This window comes from Xyrauchen texanus, chromosome 16, assembly GCF_025860055.1.
Source record: "Xyrauchen texanus isolate HMW12.3.18 chromosome 16, RBS_HiC_50CHRs, whole genome shotgun sequence".
NCBI classification, from domain to species: Eukaryota; Metazoa; Chordata; class Actinopteri; order Cypriniformes; family Catostomidae; genus Xyrauchen; species Xyrauchen texanus.
In genome coordinates this window covers 19,951,620-19,974,329 of record NC_068291.1, presented here as the reverse complement: position 1 = coordinate 19,974,329, position 22,710 = coordinate 19,951,620, and positions in this window count along the sequence as shown.

Sequence of the window (22,710 nt, the reverse complement as noted above, 5' to 3'; positions counted from 1 at the left end):
AATTATTGAAACTTCAGGAATCACAAAATAATTCATGATTAATTAATAGCAGCTTTGTCATTATTACGTATTGTTGTGCAGTTGTGTTGTGTTCAGTGTGGACAGACAGATAACTGGTTGCTGTAATTTTATTCGAATATTGTCTTGGATTGAATATTGCCAATATATTTGGTCCATTTATCGAGAAAAATATGTTTTGTAAACTTCTAGGAATTCAATAGCATCTACATGAACTCAACAGCAAACAAATATTGACTAAAATCCACAAAACCCCAACTGTGATTTAATGGCATCTTTAAGAACATATTGTATATGCTGTTAAAAATGGCCTTTTATAGCATGACCAATGTATCATATATTCATAAACAGTATGTCATTTATTTCCCCTCCTCATCATGTTTAGCTCCTCCTGTAAAAAGAGGGCAGGCGGTGTAATTAGCGGTGGGAGAGCTTCTAGTGACCTTGTAGTGCTCACTGCAGGCTATCCTGCATTGACTGCTAATGTCACTAATGGAGGTGTGGAACCCTGGATTATGACAACATGATTGACTAGCCTAGTGGCTTGGGTCTCACCTAAAGTTAACTAATCTGGTATAATCATCCACCCAGTCTGGGTTATTCATTACAATATAATGATGTGGAAACAACAAAAATAAATGCCTATTAATTGTCAGTTTGTGTTTGTGTGCAAGAACGAGTTCTCATCTTGTGTTGTCTGCCCTCAGTAAGTGTGGTTTGTTCTGTCTTTTTTTTAACCCCTTTTCTACCAATTTGTAATGCCCAATTCCCACTATTTAGTAAGTTCTCGTAGTGGCGTGGTTACTCACCTCAATCTGGGTGGTGGAGGACAAGTCTCAGTTGCCTCCGCTTCTGAGACCATCAGTCCGTGCATCTTATCACGTGGCTCGTTGTGTATGACACTGCAGAGAATCCACATGTGGAGGCTCATGCTACTTTCGGCGATCCATGCACAACTTACCACATGCCCCTTTGAGAGCGAGAACCACTGATCATGACCACAATGAGGTTACCCCAAGTGATTCTACCCTCTCTAGCAACCGGGCCAATTTTGTTGCTTAGGAGACCTGGCTAGAGTCACTCAGCACACCCTGGATTCAAACTCACGACTCCAGGGGTGGTAGTCAGTGTCAATACTCGCTGAGCTACCCAGGCCCCTGTTCTCTGTCTGTTTGCGCTGCGCATTTCCTATATATAGAGTTTCGCTTACTGGCCCCTGGAGAAAACAGGTGGTACTTCATACTTAAATTGCTCATGGAAGGAAAATTCCTCATTACGGTCCGAGGATGTGATTAACTGACTAAATTTTTTTTAATCGTTTAAATATACACATTAAAGCGACAGCTCTAATATTAACTTTTCCTTCATGAGTGCCCACGTCCCACAAAAATACATTGAGATTTGTAATTGGATCATGTGGCCATGGATAAATATAGCCTAAGTTGCGTCCCAATTCACATACTTTTGCATTATTCTTTGCCATTTTGTAGAGTAATTAGTGTGAGTAGTGTGTTGACACTGAAAATGCAACGGAAGTAAGAGTACTAAGGGTAATCGCATGATTGTACTTCAACCTCAATAACAGTAGTGTGTAGACAAAACAAAGACAGCACCTTGTAAATGTGAGTTTAATTCTTTACAATCACCCCCAGGCTATGTGAATATGTAAGTTATGTGATTTAAGATTTTAAGATTTAAGTGTTGGGATGAGGTTGGCTAATGCGCTAAAGCTAACAGCAACACATTCCATGCATATACAACACATACCACCAATGGAGTGGTGGTGGTGTAGTGGTCTAAAGCACATAACTGGTAATCTTGTAATCAGAAGGTTGCTGGTTCGATCCCAACAGTCACCACCATTGTGTACTTGAGCAAGGCACTTAACTCCAGGTTGCTCTGGGGGATTGTCCCTGTAATAAGGGCTCTGTAAGTTGCTTTGGATAAAAGCATCTGCCAAATGCATAAGTGTAAATGCATTTAAAACTTAACTTCTATCAGCTGAAAAACGGCAAAAAATTAAAAAATGCATGTTACATTTGAGCCATTATGCTTTATTTTGAGTCTGGTGCACCATTTAGGACACAGTGATAGTGCCACAAACTCTGTCTGTTGTCAGTCAATGGGCCTCATTCATTAAACTTTCGTAAATATATCAGTAAATTCTGAGTAATTTAGACCTTCCCGAAACCACAACCACTTTGTACTCCCAAGATTTGTTAGTAAAACGGGTGTATGTTAGTGAATTCCAAACATTAATAAATTGGGGGTGTGTGCACTGTATCACAATAATCATAATCCATGCCCATGAAAACGCCATATAAGAAAGGGACCAGACGCTCTAGTAAATGCTGTTAACATCTATGCAGAACGGTAATTAAATAGCTTTTAATGAATGAAGTGCAGTCAAATCATTAAAATTTAGAGTTAGCGTGAACATTAGCATCTCGAAGAAAGTGAGGACTTAATGTTATTAAAACAGTTCAAGAAAACAATAGAAATGGTTTGATATGAGTGTAAAAAATGTTCAGTTCACACCAGAAGGAGCATATCCACCACCATTAAGCTTTTCTCATTCAGTTCATAATTTGTGAAACTTCTTGAGTAAATCATGATGGTAACAGTTATATACTTCCTACTGGAAGAACCTTCAGAGAAATTAATAGAATTCCTGAAAAATATCTTTGACTGAAACTCTGAAAGATATTACAGGTTTGCAAGCTATACGACAGGCATCTGTCATTAGGCATGTTTTCTTTTTTTTTATTGTGTTCGCACCTACCTGTGATGTGTTTATTTATGGGTTTAACAGCATCAGCATTGAACATTCATTATCAATGGACACAATTGACCAATACATATACAAAATTATGAAACCTAAATTATAGAACTCATATCAAATAATAAAAAAAAAACTGTCCAACCAGTCACAGTTGAGGGCATACATTTTTAAGAGAAAATCAAACACAAACTTCATCTTTCCATTAACTTTCCATCCCATTTCAAGCACTTCTGCTGAAAACGTTGGGAGAAAAAACAGAAGATGAAGCAACAAAGGAAAATATCTAAATTAGCATAGGCTATGGTTAAAAAAGAATAATTTGTTATTTTTTTTAAGGTTCATTTCACCCATTTAATTATTTTACATTTTACATTGCCTGAAAGAACACAACATGTTCGGATGTCTTACGCACGATTTACACGTGGTCAGGAGGGAGTTCATACCAAAAATTTTGTTCGTGCTAACTACCGTTTTGAATGAGGCCAAATGAGTTTTGTATTTCTGAAGAGCATGTCTTTGTTTAATGCTTCTGGACAAGAAAAGCTATTTTTGTGCCTTTCATCAGTCTAAGGCACGTTAGACCAAGAAAGACAGAGCATGTGTGTTTTCCTAAGGATTATTCATTTGTTTTATTATGTTGATTTTTTTATTATAGATTGCCATTATGTGCTCATAATTAAGAAATGCATTTATTGTCCTTTACATACACCTGTAATGGCATCTGCAAGAGGCATGATAATTAAAGACAAGAAATACAAATTAGTGTGCCATATTTATAGAACTTTCCTAATTAAAGAAGTTCCATCAAATTTTTGTCTATCCTCATTAGGAAATGGTATTATTTTCATTCTTTCTTTTTCTTGTGATTTAATGTGAGGTTCTAAATTAATTAATGACCTCAATGGCAAATTCAAAAGATGGCCATCACAAAAGCTTCTTCCAGCGTAAATGTAGCTCTGGTAACCATGCATTCTGCTCCGCCTGTTGTTTCTCTTTCCATTCAACTGTAAATTGAAAGTGATGTAAAGCAACTCATGGAGTAAGACGATATAATTGCACATAATTGGCAAAAACTGAGGATGGTAAAAAAGGGAAAATATTGAAAAGGAAAAAAAATTCAATTAAAAAGCCGTGCCCTTGTCATTTGTGCTGAAGAGAACTAACGTGTTTTCTGCTTTCTTCCTCAGAAATGTCTTCTATTGAAATTTTAGGGCAATTTAAAAAAAAAATTAAAAAAAATATATTTAAGACAAAGGAAGAAGCAGCAGATGAACTTAGTACTGACTGTAGTGCCTCATTGATGCCAAACTGTATGTCAAATAAAGAACTTCTCTTCTCTTCTCTTCTCTTCTCTTCTCTTCTTCTCTTCTCTTCTCTTCTCTTCTCTTCTCTTCTCTTCTCTCCTCTCCTCTCCTCTCCTCTCCTCTCCTCTCCTCTCCTCTCACTTTATACTACATGAAAAAAAACTATGACGGTCTAATAACATCCTAGTGGATATGTTCTGGGTATTTTACTAAATTCACATTAATTTACATTAATGATTACTTTAGTCCTATATCTTGTATCAATGCACATTGCTCATTGTTAATAGAATAGGTTGAATGGCACTGAACATCTTGGTACTGTGGAACTATGTCCCTAAGACCCTGTCTTAGGCTCCACACAGCTCCAAAATGTCAGCACACCCTACACACCTACCCAGGCAGAATCTGCATAGACAGGCAGGCAAAGCAATAACTACTGCATGATTCAAGACCACACCACACAACGAGGTGGAACATTTGCAGAATTTAACCAGACTCACAAACACATACTTATCAAAGAGGCAACATGTCATCCTTCTGCTTTCCGCATGCATGGTGGGCCCTTTTGCTTGAAAATTACTTACAGCTAGAAAATAATTGGTCTCAAAGGGCATATATGTGCCTGACTATCAGGTATGATTCACCACTGTCACATCTGAGCTGACCCCAGCCTGTGTGCCACTGTGCCAAGAAAGCCATACATTGTGTGCATGTGTGTATAAACAGACAGGAAGCACAAATAAATGGTGGACAGCTATGTTGCATTCAAAGCACATGTGGGCCTGGATGGTCTTGGTTCCTTTGTCTGATCTGAAGCTGAGTGGCTGCCAAGATAAGGAGGCTCCAAGATTTTTCGTCTCTTTGTTCTTAGTCCTATTGATACGATCCAGTATTTTTGTCTTTTCAATTTTTAATAGTCCCTTTGGGCAAGATATTGCATGCATTTGAACACTTTTGAGAATAAAATTGAGCATCGGAAAACATGTTTTCCTTTTTTTAACGTTATTAAAACTGCTGCTTTGCTCAAATTATTCACACCTTAAAAGAATGTGTTTCTACATTTACAAAAATATCCTTCTGAAGCACTCCACGCCATTGAGCCTCACCGAAAACTTCATCTTCAGTGTCATTGTGCATACAGAGTGATCCTGAAAGCTCTCAGAGTTGTAACAGCTCTGGTGTCCGACACTCTCATGGTGCAGAGTGGCACAAAGGCCTGAAGGTATGAGTGACATGGCTCACAAATGTAAATGAGTGATGGAAGCTTTGAATGACTGCCTCTATAGGAGGAACCATTAAGGAGCCGAGCCAAGAGCATCTTCCCAAGCTCGCACCATCCATCTCTCTGTTGTCTCTGTGCTGGTTCTCCTTACGTCTTCCAGCGTGCCCCCTACCACCCCATCCTCTCTCATTGTGTGAAGCTCTCCTCCCACCACAGACAGAAAGCTCTGAAAGCCTCCCTATAAGACAGTCCCATTCTCCAATGTCCCCATCATTTGCTTATCTAAGTGCCCATCTTCTGTTTACCAGGAGTGGCAGACAAGTGTGTGTGTGTGTGGGGGGGTTAGGTGGTGATGGTGGTGGTGGGTGGGTTTGTTCAAGGAGATAGAGGGAGACGTGGAGAAAATGATTCTGAAAAGAGAGAGATGGAGAGAGCGGGAAAAAAACTGCCAACAATGAGCAGACAAGTACTGTGGATGCATGCATACTTCACATATGCAGGTACTTTGTGTACACAGGGCCGCCCATCTTAGTGAGCTGCTCTTTGTTGATTTTATAATACCCCCTCATTTCCTTTCTTGTGTGGAGCACTCTGTTGTTATACCCATTATTCCCTTTCCGAGAGCTTTCTCACATCCTCGCCCATCATTATGGGATTCGAGTGCTGTTTATGCGCTTTCATTTTCAGATGGAGATCTTAATAGATTAAACTGATTATTTCTCACACAACGTTCATACTCTAGGGCCTCGTCTACAAATCCAAGACATTATTCCCTCATAGTTTTGAGTAAATAAACTTATTATGTACTTTTCATGACTTACACCTTTCAGTCAATTTGCATGGGCCTTTTTTTGTTTTTGTTTTACAAAAGATCTAACTATGGTAGTATATTTAAGTGTTGGGTGTAATCGGATTACAAAGTAATTTGTTACTGTAATACAATTACTTTAAAGCATAAAAAGTACTTTAACACATTTTATTTTTTGTCATCAGAAAGTTACTTATCAGTTACTGATTTTCAATTAAAGAAATTACTTTTAAGTACATTACTTGGGTTACAAATATATATGAAAAAAATATTTATGTGTAATACAGTTAGAATATAAATTCACATGTTCATATGTTTGCATTTCTGTGACAGCTGAATGGTGTGCGATAACGAACAAGGAGAAAATAGACATTATTTTGAATTTGTTTTTTTTTTTCAACAAAAGTAAAATACGTGTTTTTAGAAAGTAAATTAAAATTAAAGTAATTAATTTTTCAATGAAGTAATCAGTAAAGTAATCTGATTATAATTTTTAGATAAGTAGTTAGTAATTTGTAGTGGATTACTATTTTAAAAACATACCCAACACTGGTCTAAAAATGTAATTTATTAAAATATATCTAATGTTATTTTATATACAGTATTAAAATACATAAAAAAGATAAGATTCAGGTTCCTGTGGGAGCTTTTTAGTTATCTTGCAATGTAAAACATCTGTCGCCAGTCACATGTCTTCTAATGACCTTTACCTCAGTGGTAAATTTACCACCAATACAATACATTTGTGGAGTATACATTGCATTAAGCCACCAAAATGAAAATAGGAGCTACAAAATTACAATGTGTCATCAGTTTTTTGTGACAGGTGTAGTTTCACTGTGTTATGAAGACTTACTGGTATATGATGCTATGAGTGACCTGCGCTGTTTGTCACAGATAAGGATGCCATTGTCATAAGGACAAAAATACATGTTTAGAGCTGTTAATTGATTACATTTTTTTAACTAATTAGTTGCTCAGTTTTCTGCGAATAATCACGATTAATAGCAATTAATCATGGTACTTGATACATTACAGAAAACATTAAAAAATATAATCATAAATATATTTACTTTATACTTTGTCTAAAAGTACTTGCAAGAAATTGGTTAGTCATCATTTATTTGAATATTTTAATATGTATATTTTTACAGGCAAAATCTTTAGCCGTTTTCTAGTTTTTTTTATAACTTGATCAAATGGGCAGATTCAATTCATATCAAACTTTATTGGCAAAAGAAACAGAAAGTGTACATTGCCAATGCATTATTAGACACTATACATACAGATATAAAACAAACTGAATGAAAGTTTCAGTTTGGCACAATGGCGCACTGCTCCACACATTCAGTTTCTGTGCTAGGATGTGCAGTCGAGCGTGTAACTCCTGAAAATGTATATATGCCAATTTTAGCCAAAGGAATTGAGGAAAAACATGAGTGAACTTTCAGAAAGAATTTAAAAAAAAATGGATACTGCATTATTTATTATTATTATTATTATTATTATAAGTTAAACAAAAACTATAAATGGCAGAATTTAACAAGTTAAATTTACCAGCCCTAATATATTTTTAATAATGATGTAAACTGTTTTATGGCTGGTAATCGTCTCAATACACTCACCACTGGCAGGTGTGGCAAAAAGTTCATTTTGGACCCTGCATGATTCCAGGTTCACTAGGCTACAGAATGCACAATCATCAAATGTATTCATTATCGACCTGAACAATAAATGAATGAACAATGAACAAATCCACCATGTATCTCTTTTTTTTTTTTTTTTTTTTTTTTTTAAGTAGGTGGACCTGCAAGCTGTGGGGCTACACGTGATCTCATGACTCATGAATGGGTGAGACAGAAGCCCATGTCACAGCCCTGACCCCTCCCTCCTAAGTGGGCTGGGCCATGAACTTTCCAATTACAGCTTGAATCCATCTGTCTCAGTATCATTACTTTTTCAGACGGTTCACAAACTACATCTCCCTCCTCAACGCTCACAAATTCAGATTGATTTTCAAATTCAAAACAAATGACAGGAATATCGCAAACTCTTCTGTTTTTCTCTGTTCCTGCAAAAGTCTCCTTTGTGAACTTCGCATCAAAGCGCAAACGAACAAAAGCAGCCAGCCATCTGACAAAGACAAGAGCGGATGGTATGTGAAGCCATCTGTTTTGGAGGACACCCAAAATCTTGTGTATGGACCATACTTAGCTATCCCACAGTTCCATTCCAGGAGTGCACTAGCCTCCTATTCACGCAGTGGGCCATATACTGCCCATCTCTTGGCTGGCATTTTTTTCCCTGTTACAATTAAGTAATTTATTCCTTTCTTCACCCTCCTTTTTAATGAATCCAAGCCACAAACAAGGCCCAGTTGCTCCTATTCAAGGCTCGTGATTGCATCTGGCAGTAATTGCTGCGAGAGCTGAAGTGGGAGCAGGATGGAAGCACATTGTTTTGGGGGTAATAGGTGAAGACCTGCCTCTCTTGACCTGTAATACATTAGTGTCAGTGAACATTTGGCAGCCCTCAAATGATTAGCAATGAAGATGAATTGAGAGAAGAAAAAAAAGAAAAAGAAAAAAAAGGTAGAAAATCTGCCTCATCTGAAACACTGGAGCTTGCATACATTTGCATACTGATTAGTTGTTCTTTTGTCTGTGGTCCTAATTATTATGACACATAATGTCTTCATCATGCAAGATTCAGATCTGTCTTGTTCGAAATGTATGTAGGGAAGGGGGGAAAACATGTTTATTGATTCTACATGGAAGTACTTTTTGTTGTGCTTGCTTTTGTTGTGCTTTTCCTTTTTAAGTTTCTCAATTAAGTTTCCCATTAATTGGATTGCTTCTGACTAGTGCATTTTAGAACAAATCATTTTTGTTTTGCTCTTGTTGACAAACACACAGGGGTGTGTCCAGATGGGGGGCAAGAATGACCCCCCCACCATCCCCACCCCCCACATGTCGGAGACCGGCCTTCAATAAAACCAGGTAGAACCTTGTATAAATAACTCTCAGTTATTTATTGCTTAGTTTTTAGTTGCTTTTATTAGTATAAAATTAAAAGCTACAACATATGTGTTTTTATGTTTTTACTGTTATTATTTCCATTATATTCCATTCTATCAGGACTTTTATTTTGAAGTGCATCTGAAGAACGGGAAAGTGAATGGAAGTGGAGGGAGCAATCAGTACACCCAAATACATACCAGTTACAGTGTAGCCAAAGGAAATTCGCCCATTTAGTTTTTTATTTATTGTTGATCTAGTACCTGGTTGATAAGGGCACAAGGTCAGTAATGTTATTTTATGTATTTATATTTGGTATATCTTTGTCTTAATTTCATTTTCTTTAGTTTATGGTAAGTTTTATGTTGTTTACGCTTAGATTAAATGTATTAAATTGTGTTCTATCATTGTTTTGTTTAAATCAGTTTCCCCCTGCAAATTCACCTAAATTCATCCATTGTATACAGTCATCCAAAATGAAACATAGATTAATTGACTTGATTGTGCACTGCAGATCGCGATGCATGTCACATGATCCTTGAGACCGTGACACTGAAGTGCATCCGTGAAGAGGGCTTGAGGAAATCAGGTGAGGGACCATTTCACTATAAACAATGGTTACATTCACTGCAAACACTGTACAACATGACAAAAAGCACTATGATCATCCGTCCCATTAGAGGTCTGCGTGACAAAGTCCCACGCCCAAACTCTCCCACTGAATTTTTTTTCCATGTTTACCTGCTCTCTGTCCAAAGTGATTTTCTTTCTACTCCTGTTCCCTCAACATCAGGCGAAAGCCATAAATAGACACCATACACATGTAAAAACATTTTATTTTTCTGTTAATGCAATTATCAGATGATGCGTGACATGATGCCCATGCCCATCTGACTTGTCTGAGGTTGGTTTCTTAACACTAAATTGACAATTTTCTTGTCTGAATTACACTTGATGACACAGTGTGCCAATGCTTTGCTCTGCCATTCTTCTAAAGCCCTGTTGATTACCTTCCTGCTCTAAATATTGTATAATTTGATGCACGTGCTGTGTGCACATTTATTTTACTTTGTATAATTATTGGAGATCAGGAAAACTGTTTTAATATCAAATTAAATAAGTAGTTTTTAAAGCACTGTTTAATTAATCTAATCGCCTTTGGCAGTTTCAGTATATGGCTAAATTGACTAGCCTACACAAAACTAAAATCCATGCACATTCTTTATGTCTAGGCCTATGATAAGATTAAGAAATATCTTTGGGGGCCTGGGTAGCTCAGCAAGTAAAGACACTGACTACCATACCTGGAGTCACAAGTTTGTATCCAGTGCGTGCGTGTTGTATCCAGTTGTACTCCAGTCAGGCTTTCTAAGCAACCAATTGGCCCGGTTGCTAGTGTGGGTTGAGTCACATTGGGTTAACCTCCTTGTGGTCGTTATAATGTGATTCACGCTCTTGATGAAGAGCGTGGTGAGTTGTGCATGGATGCCACGGAGAATAGCGTGAGCCTCCACATGCGCTACATCTCCGCGCTAATGCGCTCAACAAGCCACGTGATAAGATGGTCTCAGAGGCGAAGGCTACCCAGATTGAGGCGAGTCACATCACCACCACGAGGACTCAGCGCATTGGGAATTGGGCATACCAAATTGGGGAGAAAAGAGAGAAATTCCCCTCAAAAAAGAAATATCTTCAATATCTTTTTTATAGTCTCAAAATAAAACAATAGCCTACTTGATAGTTGTATGTTGTGCCACAGAAGCGTCATCTCTCCAACTCCAAAACTCCACAAAATTGCACAGAACTACCATGTTCATATTAACAGTGCCCATAACATTTATGCAGTTTCAAGAGACTGCATAAATAAAAAATTATACTGAAAAAATACAAAATGTAAAAAATAAATAATATTTGGTGTCTTTTGAGTTTTGCAGTATTTCATATTTAATAACAGCTAATCAATTATTTAGGTAAGTAACATTTGACTATTAAAAATTTTAAAAATGTACATATCTTATTATTATTATTAATAATATCAGGGATGTAGAGTTACGCTTCATGCCACCCTTGAATGAGTCTGTGCACCACATGGGCCATCCCAGTTAAAATTTTTGGACATGCCACTGCAAACACAGGTAACCTCCTCAATTTCCACTTGCATGGTTATGCATTTGGCCCCTCTTTTTAAGCATCTCTGGAAGGGACATTGAAGCGTAATGTGTCCCAGAGATTCCAGTAGGTGTTTGAGGTGTGCTAAAAAGAGTTATCTTGTTTAAAGTGATAGTTCACTCAAAAAAGAAAATTCAGCTTTCACTTTCATCGTAAATAAGATGCAATGAAGGTGAATGGTGACTAAGGCTGTCATTCAGCTTAACATATCTTTTTTTGTGTTCCGCGAAAGAAAGAGTCATATGACTTTGGAACAATACGAGGGTGAGTAAATGATGATAGAATTAGCATTTTTTTTTATTGTCCTTTTAAATGATGTGATCATGTGATTCTGTCTTCTCAGGGACCTAAACAACACATTTTTAGATGAGTTATTTATAAAAATTTATTTTTATTTTCTAATTCTTGCAGATCACTCCATTTACAGATATGGGGGAATAAATCTCCAGATTAGAGATTATACTGAGTGCCAGATTTTGGAATCAGAGTGTTAAGGCTATATGTCTTCATCTGGCAAGGGTAAACGTAGACACATTTAGGGTTCATGCCTTTTGCGTCATTAAGCAGATCCTTTGCGACTGCTGTTTTTCTCCCAAAATGTACAGCAATATCAGAGTGTAAGAAAATATGCCCAATGTGATATTAAATAGAGATTTAGATTATAACAAAATAATAGTAATAGTATTTTGATGTCTAATATTAATTGGAAAGTGTATGGCAAGACAAATTTACTTTTAATCAAGTGCAGGATATGAATTATTTATAAAAAAAAATATTTTTACTAGTTAAAATGCTAATTCTTGATATCAGGAATGTAATTACTAGTAAAAGTGCTATTTTTTCATATCAGTCATTAATAGTACTAGTAAAAATTGTAATTGTTGATATACATTTTTTTTATTGTTGATATCTCTAACTGAATTTTTACCAGTAAAATTGCACAGTGATCGGTCACTTATATTCAAAATACAATAACGATATCTAACATTAAATTATTACTAGTTGAAATTCTAATTTCACATGTGAGCAATGCACTTCTTAGTAGTAAAAATTATAATTTGTTATATCAATAATTACATTGTTACTGGTGCAAATGTCCATTCCTGATATCAAGAACTGAATTGCAATGAGTACAAATTCTCATTTTTGACAACAGTGATTTTGTTTTCACAGTGGCCATGTTAATTTCTGGTAATGTGAGAGTAACCAGTAATAAAAGCCTTTTTAGATATCTTTAATAACTCTCCAATTTACTGATATCCGAAATCCATTTCCAGATAACAGGAGACTTAAAAGTTTAGTCCATTACAAAAAATTATTCTGTTAATATTTCATTTCATTCATGTTCTTACAAACTTGTATGAATTCTTTGGAATTTTTTTTAGAGAAATGTTGACGCTGCTCTTTTTTCAATACATTGAAAGTGACATCTCCTTTTGTGTTCCACAGAACAAAGTCATACTGGTTTTGAATAACATGAAGGTGAGAAAATTATGACAGAATTTAAAGTCTTAGGTGAACTATCCCTTTAAGTAAGGTATTTATTTCCTCATTGCTTTCTAGAAGAAACTGAGATATTAAAGATATCTTGTTTGTTAATTTTCATTTCTATGGGTTACACTCTTGTGATTCTAATGTTCTGGCCTTTCTCAGCTTGGGCTTTACACTGGCAAACTGACAGCAGCAATATAATGTGACAGTTAATACTACAGGAAACAGCAGAGGGAGCTCACCAGACCAACCCCCCCCCACACACACACACACACATGTTTGTCTACCTATCATTATGAGGACTTTCCAAAGACATAATGATTTTTATACTGTACAAGCTATAGATTCTATCCCCTAAACCTAACACAACCCCTAAACCAGACCCTCACAGAAAAACTTTCTGCATTTTAACATTTTCAAAAAACATTATTTAGAATGTTTAAGTGATTTGATTTATGGAGACACAATAAATGTCCTCATAAACCATATTTATAGCATAATACCCTTGTAATTACCAGTTTGTAACCTAAAAAAAATACCTCGTAAACCACCCAAACCCGCCCGCCCACACACACACACACACACACATACATTGCTAATCACTATAATGTTATGAACACTTTTCATGACTTCAATGTAATGAGGAGATGCCATCCTCTTGCTAAGATGTCCTGGCTCATCCAGTCCTATCCACATGATTCCCAACCAATGGTATGAGTACCTGCAGGGGGTACTTGAATGGATAGTTAACCTCCCAAAAATGATTCACTCACCCTTTACCAGTTCAAATTCATATACTTTCCAATATTAAACACAAAATGTTTTGTCTAGTGAGAGCATGAAATATCTATCCAACATCTTTAATACACTGTAACAGATAACAGTACTGCACGGTTGAGTGAATGTGCATCCTAAGATCGCTGCACTGCAACTGCTGTACCCCCGATGGATGGCGGCACTCAGACGTACTGAGGCGCAGGGGTAGAGATGAGTGCTAAGTCTGCAGCCACGTCAGCCAGTTAATTTGTTTACTGCCGGCATTTAGCCATCCGACGCACTCCAGGGGCACCTGAACACTTGGTAAAGACAATAATTATCCGGCCCACTGGAGGACACACACACTCAAATCCCAGAATGATGTTCCTTTTTAACTAAGGTTATTAACTGTTCAATAGATTGTTATGCAGGGTCTTTTTTCCCCCACAACTTCAAAAACACAGCGTGCCACAGCTTACTCTCTGAGGACCCACAACGCTAACCGAGCACACATACCGCTCCTTGTTCCTCTCATGAAAGGTCTTGTTGCAGTTGCAGTCCGTGAAATGTGCTTTATTTGATTACTCGTGCTCCACTGTACTCGTTTCTCCATGTGACTAGCTCAACTGTCAAGAGACAGAGCTTTCTTTAGAAACAAATGTTATAAACTCAATAGTCATTGTTTAACATTTTCATCTGTTTATATTTTAATTGATATTTTGTATGTGTAAAGCAGATTATGTAGAGTCAGGCAAAAAACTGAAAAGGTATCACAGCCATTTGGAGGTCGTGGCAGTGTACATTTCACAGGGGGAAAAGTTAAATGAATTTTACTGTAATTTCGACCATTGTGATAATTACCCTTGTCATTAAAAATCTTACTACTGATCCCCTCAAGTATGTAAATTTCAACATGGGAAATCAATAATGTATTAATTTTCGCTGAAATAAAAATACCCCTTTTCAACTTCTAGAGTCTATGAAATCATCAAGAGTACTATTACATTTGCAAAATGCAAAAATTGTCTAAATGAGGTTCTTCAAAATGTAATTTAATTAGAATGGATTCCTTGACTGAACTATTACTGTATCATGCACTTGAGAATTTGAATAAATTATCATGATTAATAAAGTTTCATAAAGGGTTTGTGAAGCATGGCTTTACTAAATAATTTTCATTAGATAGAAATGGAACAAATAATGGAAATAATCTCACATATCATTAAGGAAGTTGTTTATGGTGAATATATTTAGCTGGTAACCATGATCGAGAAATATTATGCAGCTTCTGCAAACGCTTCATAATAATAATATAAATATTTAAAAAAATAAAGTCTTCACAGCCTCACATCTTCACTTGATTTCATTAATGACCATTAAATAACCCAAATAACCAAGAGAGAGAAAATAAAAAATAAAACTCTCATTCTTAGCATCAAAATCACACCAGAGATAGTGACTGTTATCTTATCAAATCATATATTGGACCATGCACTGACTCTTTAAGGGATAGCTCACCCAAAAATGAAAATGATGTCATCATTTTCTCACCATCATGTTGTTTCAAACCTATATGACTTTCTTTCTTCTGTGGAATACAAAAGGAGATGATCAGTCACCATTCACTTTCACTGTACGGGAAAAAGATGAAAGTAAATGGTGACTGATTCTAACATTCTGCCTAACATCTACGTTTGTGTTCCACAAAAGAAAGAAAGTCATATATGTTTGGAACAAACTGATGGTGAGTAAATTATGATAACATTTATATTTTTGGGTCATTTTGGGGTGAACTATCCCTTTAAACATCAGCAGAGTCTGTAAGAATATAGAGCTTTAACCATAAAATAAGAGTACACATTTCTGGTTTATAGCATACTAAACTGCTTGTCAAAAAGCCAGAGTTCATCTTGTGTATCCTTGATGCACAAAGCCAGTGTACAGGTCTTTAACTAGCACTCAGAGCAAATGCATTTTCCAAGGCCCGGTCTCCTTTGACTTTAGCTTTAAGTGTTCCCCACATTATCCTAGTTCAAGCTGCTCACACAACAAACAACATTGTGGCTTGACAATGAATACAACTGGAGCAAGAGTGAGCATATGGGCTATGATGGAGTGAATGGATAGGTATTCAAGCGATGATCTCAGTGCCATTGTTGCAGTCACACTAATTGATACATAAAACGACCTGTACAGCACAGACTAATGCACAACAATATTTTCACAAATGCTAGCTCTCTGTTTCACATGTTGATCCACCACATTATTGGAATGTGGTAATTCAATTGGGGCTCTAATCAAAAATAATTATCAGAGATCCTGTTATGTTTAAAAACAGCACAACATGTCTGAGACATGCCCAATGTTCAAATATGCATACTCCCCTACTATATATGTCAAAAGCAATATGCACACAGATTCGTACTATGGTCTGACAGGTTGTGAATTGCGCACACTTCTGTAGGCCACCCAAGTTCAAGTCCTAACTCATGTATCATTTCCCAATGCCATTCCCTCTTATTCACCCTTTTGTTTGTTGTCCTGTCACTAACCGTCCTATCTTATTACACAGCTCTCTGAAATATTTGATTCTGATTGGTCAGTCTCAGCATTGAGAGGTCAAATGTTTTTGTATTATGACTAATGAACTGTATGTTTCACCCTTGTCTATGGCAGGTGCTCCTTTCATGTCTCTGAGAAAAAATGTTTGACGCATCTTACGACTCAAAATGATTAGACGCATCTTACGACTCAAAATGATTAGCTGAATGTTTTGAATGTCTTCATTATTAATTTTTATTTATATGGTAAGCATAAAACCTTTGTTCAATTTCCTGAGCCAATACATGTTAGCTTAAAGGGAAAGTCCAGAGTTTTCTTGGAAAAAATTGCTTAAAATACACAATGCATTCTCATTGTAAAAAGTATTGTGGGAGTTGAGCTTGTCGTCTTTGATTCTCGCATGTCCCCTGCGCTTCCAAGGCAGCATAATTCGAGGTTGAGGAAGGTGGTGCGTAAAACACGGAAGCTGCCCATTTTCCTCAGGATGATGAAAATTGATCCAACATTTCATATCATAACTGTCATATTATTTTCATTATTCCTGCCTGCAAGAATGTGGTATTAACACTAATGCAAACTCAGGTAAGGTAATTGCCACTAATGGATGTGAAGGACTCTCAAAATTGGATGTCATTAAAGCTGTCAACACATTCTCTGGATAGTTCAATTGTCTGGCTATGGACTAAGAGTGGGAGAGGGTGGGAGAGAGAGTGAAAGAGACAGTGTGAGTATAAACATATGGCAGTATGGAGAAAGAAGGTCAGAACAAACAAATTGGGGTTATGCATGTAAGAAACTTTCAGGCACAAATCACATGTAATAAGATTCTTACTCCCAGCTCTAATCTATGTGTTTTAAGGCAATTTCATGTTTTTTTCTCCTACAGGATAGTAGAAGTAGCCACAGTGTACTTTTTAGGGGACCACAGTGCTATTACAATGAAACTGTATGCTGTTTCATAAACCAACGAGGAAGGAAAATACTTCTTTTCCTCTTGAAAGTAACACCTGGCCAGAACCAAAGTAAAAATAGATTATGATAAAATGCATGTTCTTTCTTTCCAGCTTAGCCCTGAAGTTTGTTTCAGAACGTATGTCCACATGTTATGGGAACACAATATATAGGACATTTAAAGGGATAGTTCACCTAAAAAGGAAAATGCTCTCATAATTTAGTCACCCTCATGCCATCCAAGATGTGTATGACTTTTTTTCTTCTGCTGAACACACGACGATTTTTAGAAAAATATCTCAGCTCTGCAGGTCCATACAATGTGAGTGAATGGTGGCCAGAACCTTGAAGCTCAAGAAATATAATAGGTGTAGGTGTGAAATAGATCAATATTTAACTCATAATAAATAAATCTCCACTTTAACATTCTTCTTTTGTTTTTGGTTATTTCCATTCTTTGTGTATCACCACCTACTGTGTAGGGAGGATAATTTATAGTAAAAAAAGACATGTTTCTCACCCACATGTATCATATCATTTCTGAATACATGGATTTAACCACTGGTGTCGTAAGTATAACTTTTATGTGCTTTTTGGACTTTCAGAATTCTGTCCAACATTCACTTGCATTGTATAGACCTACAGCTGAAATCCTCTACTAAAAATCTTTGGTTGTGTTCAGCAGATGAAAGAAAGAAAGTCACACACATCTGGGATGGGATGAGGTTGAGTAAATGATGATCCCTTTAAGATAGGACATTTAAGTAATATGGCCAAGACGTTCTGGGATTATGATTTGAATTATTATTGGAGATATTGGCAAGATTCCTGGACACCCCATTGAGCTAACAGCTTCAAATTGTATACTAGCTCTCAATGTTGGCATTTCAAAAGGAAATGCACTTTTGAAGGCATTGCTCTGTGCAGCTACAAAGACTTCGTTAAAATTGTGGATATCTGTGTGGATCTCTTTGGTTCATTTCACTTTCTCCCTTCTAAAAATTGTCTGAAGTGTTCCAACATAGGGTGTATCGTTTCTTAAGAATATGCAAACCATTCTTAAGGGCCGTTCAAATCGAACGTTTTCTTGAACTAGAAAAGCTAGAACCAGAGCAAGATGTGCAACGAATATACAGTAACAGAACACAAGTCTCGAGACACATTTTTAAAAGATTTAATTCTTAATAAATTGACACGCTGTCTAAAAAACTAAGTGCTAAAAAGACATACAAAAAAAATCGCATTTCTTGTGAATGACCCCTTCCAATATTTTCATCAATGTTAGTTATTCATACATCACCACCTTGACAAACTCATAGTTTTCCTGGCTGTGTATAAATATTTTTGTTATTTCAATGTGTAAGCTCAAATGTTATAAGTACATTTTTGATGGGGAGAGGGGAGTTGTGGTTGGACATGTTTGTTTAGTTATTGTTAAAACAATAAACCAGATAGTGAACTAAGAAAAAAAAAGGAACAATTTTGTTACTATGGTTAACAAACATCTAACTCAACAACAAAGTTTGGTCGGTTAAGAACATGCGTGTTCATTTTGCTCTCAAATTATACAGGTGTCACTGCAAGACATTCAGTAGTGAATGGCAAAAAAATAAAAAAAGTACATCTATTAAGTGAAATTGATATCATGAAACAATGACTGGATACAACTGGAAAAAGTATCTCAGTGTAATTAAAAATCTAAGCGTTTTGATTAGTGCCACACCAATGTCATATATCTCCCAATTAAACTTCGAATGATCTAACAGGGCACATAATTGTCATTCCTTACATGTATTTTGCTTCGGCTTACATAAAAGACAAGGCCCAGGTTTTGCTCTGCCTCATTTAAATCAAAGTATGACAGCTATAAATTAATGCATCATCCTGAGAGATAGTACCATAAACAATTATTTTCAGTCGCATTCACACGATTTTTTCCATTGCTTAAAAAAACAAGTATGAGGAAAATGGCAGAGGAGTGAGTTAACCAGAGACCTTTCCGACTGCTCCTCAGAAACGACTCGTGAAGGGAGATAATTGATGAGAGTGAAAGAATGGATCCCTACTCTTAAATAACAGGATTTGCGGTAACCTACACATTAAGGTGTTCATAGCTAGTTAGCTGCTGATGACAAAAGGACAAGAGGCGAGTAGTCTACCCTGTCAGGAAGAGGCCATTGCAAAGTGTGCTCCGATATGTCTCCTATTCATCTGTGGTGGGTAATTACTTCAAACCCTATATTACCATGGTAATGAGACACTACAGCTCTGTCAACCCTGCCAAGCAAACACAAGGCGATCTAGAAGAATTTCAAACTGATCTTTTGTCTTTTTGGCAGGGACAAGTTGTTTTTAAAGAAATAAAAAGTTTCTCACACGATTGCTTTCTCTAATTGTCAAGATGTTGTCCATATTATTATTTTGACATGAAAACAGCAAAATCAGTTGTGCATTGTCTAAAACTTGACCTCAATTTCTTGGTCTGTTTATTATGCAGCATGACGGCTTACTCACTGGACTAATTGTATTTTTAAGTAAAGGCTTCTTGCAACATTTTGGAACATGGCATGTTTACCGAGATTTTACATGTTCTGGTTTTAACAGGAGATACAGTAGGCCTAAAAAATTCTAACAAATGTATCTGTTTGTATCCCAAAGGTCTGCACCTGAGCAGTTGGGCTCTGTGTAAACCTTACCTCCCTAGGCAACTGCCTTTTGAGGTGTCATCCTAACTGAAATGAAACGATTTTAATTTGCACTTTTAAACGATTTAAAACAGAGGTACACAAATGTTTCCCTATGAAGGGCCAAAAATCAATCCGGCCCCAGTATGTGTGCTAGTATGCCCTGTACTGGGGTAGGCGCTCCACATGTGCTAGTTACTTGTGGCGACCCCTTGTGATGTATTTTTCACGGTACGGTTTCCCTGAGGGCAAAATCCATGTCTCCCTTTGGCAGGGCCCCCCCTGCCACCGGTCACTGTGCTGTAGAGTTCCTCCCCCCCTGGTAGGACCTTCCATGGTGCAGATGTGTAGCACCCAGGCGCATGCTTTTGCACTAATCGTCCGCTGCAATGCGGCGTTTATCCAACAGCATATACTCGCAAGGTGAATGGAACGCCAGCGGAATTCGATGATCAGCACCACTCAGCTCAGAATAAAAAAAATCTGAAAGAGTGGTTGCGAGCCAGCCCCTTTTATACCTGTCTGTCCTGGGAAGTGTGCATGCAAATCCACTCGCAAATTTCCATTGGGCTTTTCTCAAAAATTAGAGGTGTTTGGGGCTCCCAAGAATGACGATGGATATATTAATTTGGAACTATATCAGATTGCAGGAGCCTCAATTAATTTCTGACCCTGGATGGAACTAGAGATGGAGATGAGAGATGTGTGTCTCTTCATCATGCAGCTGGTACATTACACCAGCATTATACATTAATACGTTATTAAATATTTTTGCTATTTCTGCCTTTCTTGCAAATGTGCTGCATTATGAAAAATGAGGGAGCACCAAGATATGAAAGGTGTTCGCCATCATGTACTTGCAATGTTAACAGCTTTGTTGATTATAAACAGGAACAATATAGTTTTATCGACTCGCTCACTTGTGGAGATGTGGTATAACACCATCTGCATGTCAAATTAACAGGTTTAGAAAGGTTTATTCATCTGTAACATCTTAAGTTCGGTGTCTTTGCAACAAAGCACTTTTTCACTTCTGACACTGCTGACAGCTGCATGAGAGAGAGAGACAGAACGGATTTACTCCAGCAGCTTCTGGAATTACAGTTTGATACAAAAACAAGTTTATTGATTTGATTTGTTCAGGTAGACATGTTTGCTTCCCGGGAATCCTCCGTCTGCCCGCTATGGTACTCCCTGACCGAGGCTCCCCTCGGCACAGACGCGCTGGCACACAGCTGGCCCCGGGAGCTGCGCAAGTATGTGTTCACCCCCAGTGAGCCTGCTTGCACAGACCCAAATCTGTATCTATTGCTTTACTAATATAGAGACACATTGGCAGCTGCACTGTAAATCGAATAAAAGTGTGCAGGAATTTCCTGCAGAATGAACGTTGAAATTGCAGAAATTATTAGCTGAATTTCAGGCTCTTCAAACTGTTATATAATAAAATATTAAAGTTGCCCTGGTTCCCCTTCTTTATGATTTCATTATGCAAAAAAAAAAAAAAAAACATTATTCTGCAATCTGCTAAATGAATGCAATGAAAAGCTGTGTCAAAAAACTCTTGTCATATACGTCAAGGCAGGCCAAATCAAAGGTCATCGTGGCCCCTAATTTGGGCATCTCTGATTTAAAGAAAGGTCAGTAACGTAATCTAAATACTTTGGATTACTTCTTCAGCATCGGTAGATTTTTTTCACTTGTTTTGACTAGTGAAAAAAAAATATCTGATTAGTGAAAAAATATCTGCCACTAGTGTAAGACAAAATACACATATATAAAAAGTATTATTCTTTGAAAAAAGCTTCTCAAGTAAATGTATATTGTGTTAAGGATTGTTCGATATTTTTAAAGGAAAACAATGCTAAAAACTCCACAGAGCGTACACTCACCTAAAGGATTATTAGGAACACCATACTAATACTGTGTTTGACCCCCTTTCTCCTTCAGAATTGCCTTAATTCTATGTGGCATTGATTCAGCAAGGTGCTGAAAGCATTCTTTAGAAATGTTGGCCCATATTGATAGGATAGCATCTTGCAGTTGATGGAGATTTGTGGGATGCACAACCAGGGCACGAAGCTCCCGTTCCACCACATCCCAAAGATGCTCTATTGGGTTGAGATCTGGTGACTGTGGGGGCCATTTTAGTACAGTGAACTCATTGTCATGTTCAAGAAACCAATTTGAAATGATTCGAGCTTTGTGACATGGTGCATTATCCTGCTGGAAGTAGCCATCAGAGGATGGGTACATGGTGGCCATAAAGGGATGGACATGGTCAGAAACAATGCTCAGGTAGGCCGTGGCATTTAAACGATGCCCAAATGGCACTAAGGGGCCTAAAGTGTGCCAAGAAAACATCCCCTACACCATTACACCACCACCACCAGCCTGCACAGTGGTAACAAGGCATGATGGATCCATGTTCTCATTCTGTTTACGCCAAATTCTGACTCTACCATCTGAATGTCTCAACAGAAATCGAGACTCATCAGACCAGGCAACATTTTTTCAGTCTTCAACTGTCCAATTTTGGTGAGCTCTTGCAAACTGTAGCCTCTTTTTCCTATTTGTAGTAGAGATGAGTGGTACCCGGTGGGGTCTTCTGCTGTTGTAGCCCATCCGCCTCAAGGTTGTACGTGTTGTGGCTTCACAAATGCTTTGCTGCATACTTCGGTTGTAACGAGTGGTTATTGCAGGCAAAGTTGCTCTTCTATCAGCTTGAATCAGTCGGCCCATTCTCCTCTGACCTCTAGCATCAACAAGGCATTTTCGCCCACAGGACTGCCACATACTGGATGTTTTTCCCTTTTCACACCATTCTTTGTAAACCCTAGAAATGGTTGTGCGTAAAAATCCCAGTAACTGAGCAGATTGTGAAATACTCAGACCGGCCCGTCTTGCACCAACAACCATGCCACGCTCAAAATTGCTTAAATCACC